This window comes from Podarcis bocagei, assembly GCF_964188305.1.
Source record: "Podarcis bocagei genome assembly, chromosome: W".
NCBI lineage: Eukaryota > Metazoa > Chordata > Lepidosauria > Squamata > Lacertidae > Podarcis > Podarcis bocagei.
In genome coordinates this window covers 85,274,585-85,290,115 of record NC_138131.1, presented here as the reverse complement: position 1 = coordinate 85,290,115, position 15,531 = coordinate 85,274,585, and the positions used below count along the sequence as shown (strand labels likewise).

Below are 15,531 nucleotides of genomic sequence, written 5' to 3'. Positions count from 1 at the left end.
GCGGCTATCAAGATGAATGTATTGCCAAGAATGTTGTTTTTGTTTCAATCGTTACAAATTTTGGACAAAATGGACTGTTTCAAGAAGTGGCAGAGAGACATTTCTAAATTTGTCTGGCAGGGCAAGAAACCCAGAATAAAATTTAAAATATTAACCGATGCAAAAGAAAGAGGGGGATTTGCCCTGCCAGACCTTAAACTCTATTATGAATCGGCAGCTTTCTGCTGGTTGAAGGACTGGCTGCTTCTTGAGAACACAGACATTTTGGACTTAGAAGGTTTCAATAATGTTTTTGGGTGGCATGCATACCTATGGTATGACAAAGTTAAAGCACATAAGGCTTTTAAGAACCATATTGTCAGGAAAGCACCGTTTAATGTCTGGACACGTTACAAAGACTTACTTGAAAACAAAACCCCAAGGTGGTTGTCACCAATGGAGGCAAAAGCTCAAAAAAAACCTCAATATGTAGGCCAAGTGGCCAAAATATTGGGAGATTTTAGAGCGAGAAGGAGACAAATTGAAATTGCAGAGCTTTGAGAAATTAAAAGATAGAGTGCAAGATTGGCTTCATTATTTTCAAATAAGAGAGGTATACAATCTAGACAAAAAAAATTGAATTCCAGGTGGAAAAATCAAAGTTGGAAACAGAAGGGTTAGATCCCTATATCAAGATACTTTCAAGAATGTATAACTTGCTGTTAAAGTGAAATACTCAGGATGAAACAGTCAAATCTGCTATTGTCTGGGGCTCAGGAACAGAGGCACAGGGGAGAGAGGAAATGGAGAGCGAAGGGGAAGAATCTCAGGGCAGTGTAGGGGAGTATGACAGCGACCCGAGAGATTCCATGAGCTTCTCCAGCGAATCAGAAGATTCCCAGAAGGAGGCGCCGATGGTCAGGGCAAGGGGGGGTCCCAGGGGGAACACACCAGAAACAAGGGGCCAGCGGGGACTCCCAAAGCAGCAGCAGGAGAGCAGGATCAGCTTCCCCACCAGAGCATAGTGGGGGGGGGGAAGAGTCCCAGGTGTCAGGACCAGCGTCTCCTCCAGCAGGGAGAGAAGATGAGTCAGGGCTGACCACGCCTCTATCGGAGAGTGGGGGAATGGAGGGGAGGTCAGGTCCAGCTAGCCTCCCAGAAGGGGGAAGCAGTGACAGGAGCAGTGTAACGGTCAGGAGGAAGGTTGCCGGCTGGGCGCGCGCGCCAAGTTCGAATGTACAGGCGTGGGGGACAGCAGAAAACCCGGATTGGGAACCAGGTCCTAAAGCCCGCCGGAGGCAGGGGGAAGACTCAGGGAACTCAGCGTCAGATGAGTCTAGGAAGGGCGAGACCCCAGCTGACAGGCGGAGCCAGAGGAGGAAAGAGTAAAGGAAGAGGTGGAGCAAGGCTAGAGTCTTAAACTGGTGTCTGGGGGGAGGAGATTCAGACGGAGCTTCAACGGTCTAGAGTTTCAGACGTAGAGCTGCGCGCTACGGTTGTGAAGGTGAAACTGAACTTCAATAAAGACTTTTGTATATAACAACGAAGTGGCGTTGGTCCTTTGTGAGGTGGGACCTCGGGCAGCTCTGACAGTAAGCTCCGTCTCAAAAAAATTTTTTTTTTGCAAGCTCACGAAGATAGGCAAGGATGACTACAGAGGAGAAAGTGACAGAACTGCAAGAAGCAGTCACGAAGCTGTACGAAGAAGTAGCAGCATCCAAAAAAAGAGAGGAAGAAGCAGAAGCGCTCTGCCGGGAACTGCGAACCAGGTGGGAACGTTTGGGCAAAGAGGGGCTGCCAGGACCCAAGCCGGAGGGAGTTGGCCTCGGGAAGAGGGGGGGCAGCATCGTAGCCCACTTCGACGGGGACCTGCAGCAGTATCCTAACTTCAGAGCAGACATAGTTTTCACGCTCAATTTGCTTCAGAAAGACTTTAGAGATGAGGAGGAAAAAGTAGGGTTCATAATCACTCATCTGCATGGGGAAGCTAAATCGTGGCTGCGCAATTTATGGCGCGAAAATGATCCCGCCCTCCAGGATTCAAACGCATTTATCAAAGCTATGGACGCTTGTTTTAAATCAACGGTAGATGTGGATGTGGCCAGGAGGGAAATGCACGGGCTGAAGCAGGGCAAAGCCACGGTGAGACAATATCACTCCCTCTTTTTTGCGTTAGTAAATGTGCTGGGCTGGGAGAAGGACTCAGCTGCCGTGAGGGATTTGTTCTGGGAGGGGCTAAATGGAGCCGTGAAAGATGAGCTGGCGAGGGGGGAGAGACCTACCAATACCACAGAAGTCATCCAGAGGGCGCTGGCGATAGGGGTGCGCCTGGAAGAACGCCCTTGGAGCAGGGATGAGGGACGCGCACCAGCCAGAACAACTCCCTTCCTTCCCAGAGAGACAGGGCGCACGCAATCCACGCCTCCACTGGGGGGGGGGGAGAAGAGCCGATGGAGATAGGTGGTGCCAGGGCTCAGAGGGATTTGTTCTGGGAGGGGCTAAATGGAGCCGTGAAAGATGAGCTGGCGAGGGGGGACAAACCCAACAGTACCACGGAAGTCGTCCAGAGAGCACTGGCGGTAGGGGTATGCCTGGAGGAACGCCTGTGGAGCAGGGATGACAGGCGTAGGGCGCGCACACTAGCCAGAACAACTCCCTTCCTACCCAGGGAGACAGGGCACGCGCAATCCACGCCTCCACTGGGGGGGGGGGAGAAGAGCCGATGGAGATAGGTGGTGCCAGGGCTCAGACAGTGACCAGAGCCCAAACACCAGGAGCAGTCAAGACGAAGGCTCCTAGAGGGAGCAGGAAGTGTTATATCTGCGACAGTGCACAGCACATGGCCAAAGAGTGTCCCCAGAGGATCCAGAAGCACACTGCAGCCTCAGCAACAGTAAGGGGAGCAGTTCAGCAGGGGGAACAGCTGCAGGGAAACGACGAAGCCTGGTTGGAGGCAGAGGCACTGGGGCCCAGCCAGGCGAGTCAGTGAAGCAGTCTCCAGAGATTTTGCAGCCCACAGACCCCCTCCCACCCAAACCAGTGGTGCAACTCACCGCATCACTCCAGCTGCCAAATGGAATCACCCTGGAAGTCCCTATTACCATTGACTCTGGTAGTAATGCAGACTTTATAGGAGTGGACTTCATCAGGCTACATCGCATAGCGCTCCTACCAGCCACGATGCCCCTAAACGTCGCCACGGTCGATGGCAGGAAGCTGCTGGGTGGACAGGTGGTGCAGCAAACACCGCCTATGGTAATGCAAATTGGAAATCACCGCGAAGTCATCAGCTTCAATGTCACCCACCTGTCGGACACGCCCATAGTGTTGGGCATGAGTTGGCTGGATAGACACAGCCCGGCATTAGCATGGTACCAGCGGCAATTAACCTTCTGCTCCTCCTACTGCGCAGAACACTGCATCCGAACCAGCCAGGAAGAGGAGGGACAAGGGGATGAACCACAGCTATGTTGGAGTTGGAACTTAACAGGTTAAGTTCTTCCCATGATGCCACACCATTCTGACGTCAATTTTAGAAGCTTGGGAGGAGCTTTGGGCAAAGTTTGCCAGTCTCACTCTGTACTGTGAGGGAAAAGGAGTAGCCATACAAATGGCTGCAAGCAGTCCAGGAGAATCCTGAGAAATATCGGAATAAAAGCTGTAAATAGACAAACTGGACTCTCTGTGTGTTTGTCTGGAGGCTAAATCAAGCCACGTGACAGTTTACACCGCTGTGCGTAGCTCTGCTGAGCCGTGAAGAAGAGCCGGAGCGGAAGTGTGCCGGGCACCATAAATCGCTAATCGAGGTTCGTAAATCAATTAGCGGGAGTCACGGCTGATAACAAAGTGCCATAGGTTATGGATGTCCTTAATCATCGCTTGTAAACCTGTCACGGGAGGCTGCGGAAAAGCTTTGATCTGCCGGGAGCTGTGAAATCTGCGGTGTCGAGCAGAGACGGAGGTAGAAGCAAACAAGCAAGCTGCAAAACGCAGAGAGTGCCTGTGTTGCTGTGGAGCCAAGGAGCTGAGGCTGCAAGGAATCGTTTCTCCACGCCAGGGGAGCTGGAAATCTTGTGAGTACAGCTTGGGGCGCCTTTGGAGAACGGGAGGCAGGAATCTGAGGCAAGCAGGCAAGCAAGCTGAAAGACGCTGTGCAGGGGCTGTGCCTATCGTTTGAAGGCAAGCTGACGACGCTGCTGATGCCAGCTTGGAGTTCTGCCTGGAATTGTGAGAGGCAGGAGAGCTGATCTGCTAAACCGGGAGCTGAAGAGCGGCTGGTTTGTTTACGTGAGTACGCTGGGCCCCGGGGGAAGATGGCAGATGGCCAGGAGGTGATTCAAGCTCCGTTTGAACAGCTTGAGGAACTCACCGTCCAAGCGTGGAATACCTGGACAAAAAGGGTGAGGGCGTGGTTCATGGCCACGGACGTGTGGGACATTTCCCAGAGGGAACCAGTGCAACTGGTGGACAGAGATGCAGGCAAGCTAAAGTCTGTTTCTCTGGAGGAGAAAATGCAGAGGGAGAAAGCTATGAGAGCTGAGGTCTGCATGTTAAGAGCAGGTGTTCATGCTAAGTTGCAACAGCACCTGGAGGGCGTTGAATCTGCGTGTGAGGCTTGGCATGTGCTGAAACGTCTGTGTGAAGGCTCAGCAGGAGGCCAAGGGCAAATGGAAGCTGGAAGCCTAGAGATGGCTGCAGTCCCTGTTCCTGACAAGTTAGCCTCAAGGAGTGCTAGTGAGCAAGTCGGGGGGGCGGAAAGTTCCAAAGGCAAGTTTGAAAAGTTTTCCACTGAACCTGCTGGAATGAAGCGGCAGTTCAAGGGGGGCGGATCTGGCAAGGAGTGCTTTTCCGGAAGAAGGAGGGCCAGGCCAGCTGGGAGGAGCCCCAGGCAGTGTTTTTCCACTGGAGTTCGTCGTTGCTACTTGTGTAATGCAGCGGGACATCTGCGTCGAGATTGCCCCCACCGGAGCAGAGAGGCAAGACAGGATGTTGCCAAGGTCAAACAGCTGAACTCTCATGGGAACCAGTCGGGTTTCCATGGGAACCAGTCTGGGAGAGGTGGCCAGCATGGGAACGCAAGAGGAGGACGTGGAAAACAACGTGAGGAGACGTATAAGATAACAGCTAGTTTGGCTTTGTCTGAAGACAGCTGTGACACAAGCCCAAAGGAGCTAAGTTTTATTATTGACTCTGCAGCTAATCGCAATTTGATTCCAGAGACACCTGCTGTCGAGAGGTGGAACTGCACGGCAATTCCTGCCGGGAAAACTGTACTGTTTGCAAATGGACAGAAAGGAAATATAAAAAATGTTGTAAATTTGAATTTTGCTGTTTTGCAGGAAACGATGGAGTGTTGTACCGTTCCTGGGATGCACCACTGTCTTTTATTTGTGCCTTATTTACTGAAAAAGGGATTTACGGTTTGTTTTCAGGATGATGTGTGCACAATCTCCAAAGGAGGGAGGATGCTTGCCAAGGTTAAAAAGGGGCAGAATGATCTCTTCATTCTTAAAACGTCTCTGGAGGGTGATGGGAAGGTTGGAAAAGCACAAGCACTGCGTGCTACAATTCCCAATCATGATGAATGCGTACATGCTTGGCATACACGAACAGCCCATAGTTCTCTAGAAGAACTACAGGTGCTACCAGAAGTTTCTAAAGGGTGTAAGATTTCAGAATGTGGACATGCTGTAAGTTGTGAAACTTGCAAGCTGGCAAAGGTAAAAGGATGCAGTTATCCAAAAGTTGAGAGGATAACCACTAGGCCTTTTGAACAAATTCACATAGATTTGTGGGGTCCGGTAAAGGAACCAAGTCTGGGAGGGTCAAGGTATCTGCTCTCGATACAGGAAGATTTTACACAGAATTCCTGGACTCACGGTCTCAAATCCAAGGATGATGCAGCACAGCTGATCAAATGTTGGATTGAGGAGGTGGAACAAAGGTTTTCCACCAAAGTGCAGGCTGTCACAAGTGACAGAGGAGCTGAGTTTACAGGTTCTGCTTTGCAGAAGTACTTTCGCAAGAAAGGGATACGTCACACAGTGACTTCACCCAATCAGTGGGGGGTGGCAGGGCTGAGGTGTCAGGCTCTGGTTAAAACTGCACAGGTGTTGCTGAAAGATTCTGGGTTACCTCCAAGGTTTTGGCTGGAGGCAATCAAGTATGTGAGCTTCACCTGGAATCGCACCTACAATTCCATGGTAGGGGACACACCGTTTGGGTTGTTGCATGGCAGGAAACCCCAGATTCATTTTTTGCGCAGGTTTGGGTCACATGCATCTGTGTCAGTACCTGCTGAGTTGCAGGGGCCAGATGGATCCAAGTTCCGGAAAATGATCTTCTGTGGGTATGAGCCAACAGCGAGTGCATGGAGGTTTGCATTTCCATCAGGTGATCAGAGTAAGTTACTGATCAGCAAGCACGCTGAGTTCTATGAGCAGGATAAAAAGTCACAACCTGCTGTCAAGCGTGATGTTCTTTCAGAATGTCTCTCTGATTCAGAACAGGAAGATTCTGAAAGGGAGGAAGAAAGTGAGGAAGGAGAGTCAGAGGCGGAGCCTGTTGCTGGAGACCAGGATGCTGATGATGGTCAAGCACAGGGGTGGGTTTCTCCACAGGTTAAGAGAACACCCAAAAGCGAGCCCAGTTCTCCTGTGAGTGTAATGGAAAGGATTCGAAAACGTTTTAAGTCAGAAGGGGAATCCCGTGAGGCTGAGGACACATCTTCTGGTGGCAGTGAGTCAGAGGTAACATCTGAGTTTGTGCCCAGAAGGTCTAGTCGCTCAACAAAAGGCATTCCACCTGAAAGGTACCAAGCGACAAGTGCATGGGCCAGGTTCGCACAGTGTGATTCTGGGAGTGTTGAAAGGGTTCAACAGGTGCCTGGGAAAGATGCTGGGAAGGAGCACAAGGCAAAGGGGAAGGTGTTGAACTCAAAAGGGTCTTGTCAGAAGGTGCGGCAAAGGGGGGTGTTGGAGTTGGAACTTAACAGGTTAAGTTCTTCCCATGATGCCACACCATTCTGACGTCAATTTTAGAAGCTTGGGAGGAGCTTTGGGCAAAGTTTGCCAGTCTCACTCTGTACTGTGAGGGAAAAGGAGTAGCCATACAAATGGCTGCAAGCAGTCCAGGAGAATCCTGAGAAATATCGGAATAAAAGCTGTAAATAGACAAACTGGACTCTCTGTGTGTTTGTCTGGAGGCTAAATCAAGCCACGTGACAGTTTACACCGCTGTGCGTAGCTCTGCTGAGCCGTGAAGAAGAGCCGGAGCGGAAGTGTGCCGGGCACCATAAATCGCTAATCGAGGTTCGTAAATCAATTAGCGGGAGTCACGGCTGATAACAAAGTGCCATAAGCTACACCTAGGCATGGTGCAGGCGGTACCCAACAAGTACAAGGCGTTTTTGGAGGTCTTCTGTGAGAAGGAAGCGGACAAGCTGCCTCCCCACCGGCCCTACAACTGCGCGATTGACCTCCTACCGGGGGCGACGCTGCCGACTGGAAAACTGCATTCCATGTCTGAAGACGAACTGCAAGAACTCAGGGAGTTCATAGATCACAACTTGAAGCGGGGATTCATCCAAGAATCCAAAGCAGTGGGGGGCAGTCCCGTGTTTTTCGTGAAGAAGAAGGACACGCCCCAACGCAGATTGGTAGTTGATTACAGAATTATCAATTCCAGGACAAAGCCCACAGCATTCCCCATGCCCAAGATCGACGACCTGCTCGCGACGGTGAGGAAGGGACGAATCTTCACCAAGTTGGATCTACGAGGGGCGTACAACCTTATACGCATGCGGGAGGGCGATGAGTGGAAGACGGCCATGTTTACGCCTTTAGGCACCTATGAATATCGTGTTATGCCATTTGGTCTGCAAAATGGCTCACATTGTTTCCAAGCCTTCATGCACCACGTGTTAGCGGGCCTCCTCTACAAAAAGTGCGTATGCTTCCTAGACGACATCCTGATCTTCTCGGAATCGCAGGAGGTTCACGAGGGGGACGTCAAGGAGGTCCTGCAGAGACTGCGGGAGCACAGACTTTACGCCAAACTGGAGAAGTGCCAGTTCGACGTGACGGAGGTGGATTTCCTGGGCTACAAGCTGTCCGACAAGGGACTCGCCATGGACAGCACCAAGGTCCGCTCAGTGTTGGACTGGAAGAGCCCGCGCAATCGGAAGGAGGTCCAGAAGTTCGTCGGCTTCGCCAACTTTTATCGCAAGTTCATCAGGGGTTCGCGAAGAAGACGGCGGCCATCACGGACACCCTCAGCTCCATGAAGAAGAAGTTCACCTAGACGGACCAGGCAGAACAGTCTTTTCGGAGACTCAAGCGTCTCTTTGCGTCCAAAGAACAGCTGCTACACGTAAACCCCAGCAAACTAATGAGGCTTGAGACGGACGCATCGGACAGAGTGGTGGGGGCGGTCCTGTTGCAGCGAGATCCTCAAGGGAACTGGAGGCCCTGCGCATTCTACTCCAGGAAACTCAGCAAGTCGGAACAGAACTACACCATCTGGGACAGGGAGTTGCTGGCCATTCATGGAGCCTTCAAGGAGTGGCAGCACTTCCTCATCGGAGCCAGACACACTGTGCAGGTCCGCACGGACCATAAGAACCTGGAGTACTGGCGCACGGCACGGTTCCTGAACCAGAGACACATCCGCTGGGCGGAGTTCTTTGCGGATTTCGACTTCTGGATAGAATACATCCCGGGAGACAACAACATCATGGCAGATGCACTATCAAGGAAACCGCAATATCTCGAGGAAGCGGCACCGGTGGCGGCCAAACACATTTTCGCACCGAAAGTGTGGGCATGCGCTTCAGTCACCGTGGACCTGGACGCAGTGCGTCGCGCGCTGCAGACGGATGCGTTCGCACAATCCAAGATGGAGGAGGTGCGAAGAGGCACAGCGAAGGACGACAAGTTCCAGATATGTGACGGACTGCTCACCTGCAAAGGGGCTCTCTACGGGCCGGGAGACGACCTCCGCGCGAAAGTCCTGCAGCAGTTACACGACGCGCCCAGTGCTGGGCACTTCGGCAAGGACAAGACGGCGGAATTAGTGGCCAGAGACATTTGGTGGCCCCAGAGGAGAGGAGAAGTCGCGGATTACGTCTCTAGGTGTGACACATGCCAAAGGGCCAAACGAGTGCACAGGAAGCCGGCGGGACTGCTGGAACCGCTACAGACGCCGCTCAAACCGTGGGAGAAATTGGCTTGGACATTGTCACGGATCTGCCCAGCTCGCGAGGCAAAACAGCGGTACTCGTGGTCGTAGACCTGTTCACCAAGATGGCGCACTTCATTCCTTGCGCGAAGGTGGCCACGGCGGAACAGACTGCCAAGCTGTTCATAGACCACGTGTTCAAAGTTCACGGCTTACCACGGTCCATCCTGTCCGACCGGGGTCGCCAATTCATCTCGAGCTTCTGGCAGAAGCTGCTGGGCATCCTGAACGTCAAGATCAACTTAGCGTCGGCACGACACCCGCAGACCAACAGACAAGCGGAGAGGGTCAACGTCATCATGCAGCAGTACCTGCGATGCTACACTAATCAACAGCCCTTGACCTGGGTGGACTACCTACTGCTGGCCGAGTTTGCCTACAACAACACGAAGCACGGGTCTACAGGGGTGACACCGTTCTTCGCCAACAATGGGCGGCATCCCAGAACCTTCCCGGGGTTAGAGACGAAGGGGGAGGGGGAGCCACGGCGTGCAGAGCACTTGGCAGCAGAGTTGCAGGAGGTCCACGACCAACTCCGAAGGCACTTGGAACTAGCAAAACACGCCTACAAAATGCAGGCAGACAGGCACAGGAGAGTCGGGGAAGACATCCAGGTGGGGGACTGGGTCTGGTTAGCGGCCCAGGCAGTGCCGGCCAGAACGTTAGCTAAGAAGAAGCTCAGACACAAGCAGCTAGGGCCTTACCAAGTCGAGGCACAAATCAACCCAGTGGCCTTCCGGTTAACACTCCCGGAGGGCTCCAGAATGCACCCGGTATTTCATAGGTCAGTGCTCACACCCTACAAAGAACCCCACAGGTTTCAGGCGCCAGGGACCGCACCACATCCACTCAAGAAATCACCAACGTGAATTAACATGCCGTGAATTTAATCCCTGTGGTCCACAACTGTTCCCAGTCAGCGAACATAATGTTATGACCAACGTCCTGTGCCCATTTAATCATAGCTGTCAGAGCTGCCTGAGGTCCCAGCTCACAAAGGACCAACGCCAGTTCGTTGTTATATACAAAAGTCTTGAAGTTCAGTTTCACCTTCACAACCGTAGCACGCAGCTCTACGTCTGAAACTCTAGACCATCGAAGCTCCGTCTGAATCTCCTCCCCCCAGACTCTAGCCTTGCTCCACCTCTTCCTTTGCTCTTTCCTCCTCTGGCTCCGCCTGTCAGCTGGGGTCTCGCCCTTCCTAGACTCATCTGACGCTGAGTCCCCTGAGTCTTCCCCCTGCCTCCGGCGGGCTTTAGGACCTGGTTCCCAATCCGGGTTTTCTGCTGTCCCCCGCGCCTGTACATTCGAACTTGGCGCGCGCGCCCAGCCGGCAACCTTCCTCCTGACCGTTACACTGCTCCTGTCACTGCTTCCCCCTTCTGGGAGGCTAGCTGGACCCGACCTCCCCTCCGTTCCCCCACTCTCCGATAGAGGCGTGGTCAGCCCTGACTCATCTTCTCTCCCTGCTGGAGGAGACGTTGGTCCTGACACCTGGGACTCTTCCCCCTCACTACGCTCTGGTGGGGAAGCTGATCCTGATCTCCCGCTGCTGCTTTGGGAGTCCCCGCTGGCCCCTTGTTTCTGGTGTGTTCCCCCTGGGACCCCCCTTGCCCTGACCATCGGCGCCTCCTTCTGGGAATCTTCTGATTCGCTGGAGAAGCTCATGGAATCTCTCGGGTCGCTGTCATACTCCCCTACGCTGCCCTCAGATTCTTCCCCTTCGCTCTCCATTTCCTCTCTCCCCTGTACCTCTGTTCCTGAGCCCCTGACACCTGCCAATGCCTAACCGCCACTCGACCGAAGCTCGCCGCCAATACCTTCAAGCCTGCAACCAACTCCTAATGCCAGCTAAGATGTCCCCCAACCAGATATCGTTTACAACGCCAGATAGATGCACGCCATCACATCTGTAGAGGGCCTCGTTGCTGTACTGGATGCCGGGGTGGCCGATGACACACCCGCCCAGAGCCGCCACTCTACGCTCCACGGCCCGCTGCAAGACCTTTCTTGCCTTATTGATTCCAACCGGGCTCACACAATCCCTCCATGTCCTCCTCTCAAGCAACGAGGACCACAAAATAGTCACGTTTGGGTAAACCGCCATCAATTCTGCCAAGTCGTCAAAAATGTTCCATCTCAAGTCAGTAGCTTTGCGGTACGCTAGGTCATTCTCCCCCAATTGGATAACCAGGGCATCCGGGGGGCCCTCAGAGGCAGCTCTCGCCATCACAACTGGCATGAATTCACACCAACGCATGCCTCTTCTCGCCATCCAGGTCAACTGGACACCCGCCGGCAAGTTCAAGTTTTTTCCCAGCCCGGTACTCATTGCACGCAGCCTTGCCCAATGCACAATACTATGGCCTACCAGCCAGATGCGTACCCCTCGGCAATCTGAAAATGAAATAAACAGGGAAAGCGAGGTCAGGCGTGCACCTAGTAGTCATAAAGTCCCCCTTACATAAGCTCTGAATGCATTCGACTTCCAGTGGCCCAGATCCTTTATCCTCTCTGCGGAGAGACCAAGATGCGCCGCCGTGGTTGCAGCGCCGATCCGAAAAGAGTGAGCCGCAAATTCACCCGCGGGTAGCCCACATGCGGCCAAAGCCCTTCGCATCACCCGTGTAAACTGATGCCTGGCCAAAGGTGAGCCGTCGGCATGAATTAAGAGGGGGCCTGGGCTACCAGGCCTTAGGTAAAGAAAACGCCTCGTATCCCTAACCGGGCATGGGCCACGGCCTTGCACCGCCGGCAACCTTAGAAGGGCCCCCCTCCCCTGCTGGTCGGTCTTGGAGCTCCTAACTTGGACTATAAGCTCGTTTGTTGACAGGGTCAGATCACCAAAGAGGATACCCCTCCGGGCTTGGACGGCCCCTCCATCGCAAACCACCTCCCCTATGCGAAGGGCCCCGAAGAAGGCTATGGAGTAGGCAGCCGAGAACAGGCGAGCCTCATATTTTGACCAGCATATGGCACATAATTTTTTGTGTATTTGGGTCAGAACCAGGTGGTTGCTGCCGGCGCCACCCATCTAAAGCCTTACGCACTATAAATTTGGCGCATGGGTCAGTGTCAAAAAATTTTTTGCCAAAATATTAAATCCCCTGCAGACTGAATATTGAGAGTCCTGGGGCCCTGCCCAGCTCCCTCAAGTGAGCTAAATAATGGAGGACTTCCCTCGCTGAGGGAACCGGGTTGCGTTTTGACTTGGGAAACTTATTGCGGAACACTAGGAAGTCGGCCCACGCTTTCTTGTAGGATCTCATTGTGGAAGGGGCAACTGCACCGAATACTCCCTTCATCATTTCCTGCTCCCAAGGCTCCAGAGATGCTCCGGGAAAGGCATCGATGACTGTTCCGCATCCGGCGCTAATAAGTGGAAGCGCTCCATCTGAAAGCGAGACAGAGCATCCGCGATGTCATTATTAATGCCGGGCACGAATTTGGCCGAGAAATATATATTGTTCTCTAGACACAGGAGGACGAGGCACCGCAACAAGTTTCCCACCCTAGGGGAGCGGGTGGCCTGCCTGGCAAGAACCACTACCACTGCCTGGTTATCTGTGTTGAAGCAGACCCTATGATTGCGAAACTGGTCTGTCCAGAGGTGCACTGCCACCAAGATGGGGAAAAATTCAAAAAATGTGAGGTCCCGGGAGATAGGCTGGCCCTGCCAGTCTTTTGGCCACCTTTCTGCACACCACTGGCCCCTGAAATATACTCCGAAACCTAGGGACCCCGCAGTATCTGACTGAACCTGGAAGTTGGCATCAAGCGTCAAGGAGTCCTGCCACAGGGATATCCCATTATAATTTTCAAGGAATTGCAACCAGACTTCCAAATCTGCCTTGACTTCTTTTGAGAGGCGAACCCTATGCTGTGGTGCCCTGAGACCTGCCGACAGTCTTGCCAGCCGGCCACAGAAAGGGTGACCCGGGGCCACTACCCTACAAGCGAAATTTAAGTGACCTAGCAGAGATTGAATTTGCCTTAAAGTCACCTTCTTCAGCGGCAAAAGCTGTAGTATTGTCTCTTTAAGGGCACACAGTTTTTCCCGAGGCAGTCTGGACGTTTGGGCTATAGTATCTAATTCAATGCCTAGGTAAACCAAAGAAGTGGAAGGCCCCTCAGTTTTTTCTGCGGCTAATGGCACCCCTAGCTCGCCTGCTAAGGCGGTGAAGGCCTCCAGGAGGGTGGAGCACCGCTGCCTGCTATCGGCCACCAAAATAAAATCATCGCGGTAATACGATATGCCCGACGACCCTGTCCTAAAGCGTAAGGCCCAGTCGAGAAATGTACTGAACGACTCAAAAGCTGAGCATGCCATGGAGCAGCCCATAGGCATTGCTTTGTCAATGAAATACGCCCCCTCGAATCTAAACCCCAGCCAACGGAAGTCAGCCGGATGCATGGGAAGAAGGCGAAACGCCGACTCAATTTCACATTTGGCAAGAAGTGCCCCACGCCCGAACTTGCGGATCATTTTTACTGCTTGGTCGAAGGAGGCGTATTTTACTGTGCAAAGCTCCTGGGGGATCGCGTCATTAACCGACCCTCCCCTTGGGTATGAGAGGTTGTGGATCATGCGGAATTCCCCTGGGGTCTTTTTTGGTACAATGCCCAACGGGGATAGATGAAGACCTTCCACTGGAGGCTCAACAAAAGGACCTGCCACCCTACATGCACTGATTTCCTTCTCTATCTTTTTCTTTACTTCCTCTGGCCTCTCCCTGACTGATTTCTGATTTTGTGGGTCCCTGGTGTTAGGGGGGAAAGATACAGGGATCCTGAAACCCATGGAGAACCCCTCCCACAGGTACTGCGCAGCTTTTCGATCGGGATATTGATCCAACAGGGTTTTGAGGGGCTGAAGGCGGATGGGGGAGAAGGCTAAGCCAAGATGCAAGTTACTGGCGGCCACCTGGCCCTTGTTGGGAGGATCTGGGGGCGCCCCTGTTATTACCGTGGGAGAACCCCCGGGCCCCACGAAAGGGCTGCTGCTTGTTCTTGAAGCATGCAGAGGCAGGGTGGTTGCCCCAGCACCGCTCACATTCATGCAGATACTTACAGGAAGGCCGCGAGCATACTCCCCTGTTGTATTCCCAGCAATGGCGGTGCCGACTAGCCTCTGTCTTACCCGCCTTGGCTGAGTCTTGGCCTTTCTTTCCGATGTACGGGTTGACGTCCTCGCCCCAGAAATTAGGATCTGTCAGATCCCATCGCGTGGAAGGCAGGAGAGAAGCGTTTCTACGGAAATTCTCATTGTACGTTAGAGCGGCATTTTGCCCCGCGAGCGCGTGGGCCCTCCTCACGTGAGCCAGGTACGCAACAAAATCCATGGAACGCCGCGGATAAGCCACACAAACGACTCCCATAAATTCCTGGTATCCATCCAGCCAGTTCTCGAAGGTGCGCTCTGCCCTAGGCGTCCTATACCTCCGCCTACCATAGGAGCGCCTCTTCTCACCTTTACCCGTTATCTTAGTCGGGGGGAAAAGGGTAAACATGTCAACATAGTCACCATTGAGGATCTTATTCCTCTTCTTCTGTGACAAATGGTTCCCCAAAATATAATCAGTGGGTTGATTAGTAGCGACTTTTACATCTTCCACCAATGCCCCATCCTTCCATTCTAGCACGCCATTAAAGGTTCTACGATGGGAATTGGCCCTCCTTTCATGTGCCCAAAGTGGAATCCCATGATTCGCCTCACCCAAACCCCAGTAACCATCCAAGGGGCCCTCGCTATCCGAATCCGAGGATGACGTACCTGAGTCGTCCTCCGTCTCGGACTGCTTACTTATTTTCTTCTTCGAAGAGGTATGTTTCTTCTTGGACTTTCTTTTCCCTCCTTGCACCTCGACGTTGGCTGGGTTCATGCTGGCGGCTGCCTGGACAACTTGGGGCTGCGCGTGCTCCTCCTCCAAGGCGGAGCCCGCACTGTCCTCGGTAGAGCTGTGCTGGGTCTGCTGCTCCTGAAACACACTAGGGATATCTACAACGTGTGAGACAGCGCTGCCACTGGTACCCGTGGCTGTCGCCCTCCCCTTCCCGGTACTTTTTGCAGGCGCCTTTCCTTTACCACTGCTTTGGTTGGCTTTTCTAGCGATGGCTGCCTGGGCACGGGTATTAGGGCGGCTGACGGTAGCCGTGACCGACGGGGTGCTAACTCCACCCCCCGCTGAGCTGCCCTGCTGCCCTTGACAGCTGGGAGGAGTATCCGGTATCACGACCTGTGATGGTTCAGGGACCGGCAGAGACAAAGTCCCTCTGGACCTGCACTGTTTGTAAAAAGTTTCGAAAGCTGCCATG

At 53.1% G+C, this 15,531-nt stretch overlaps 1 pseudogene across 1 annotated transcript in view; it reads right to left on the bottom strand.

Annotated features, from left to right (window-relative positions):
- Positions 1–15,531, bottom strand: part of LOC308578315 (protein CIMAP1C-like) — an 841,760-nt pseudogene that overhangs the window by 620,546 nt on the left and 205,683 nt on the right. The window lies entirely within an intron of this gene.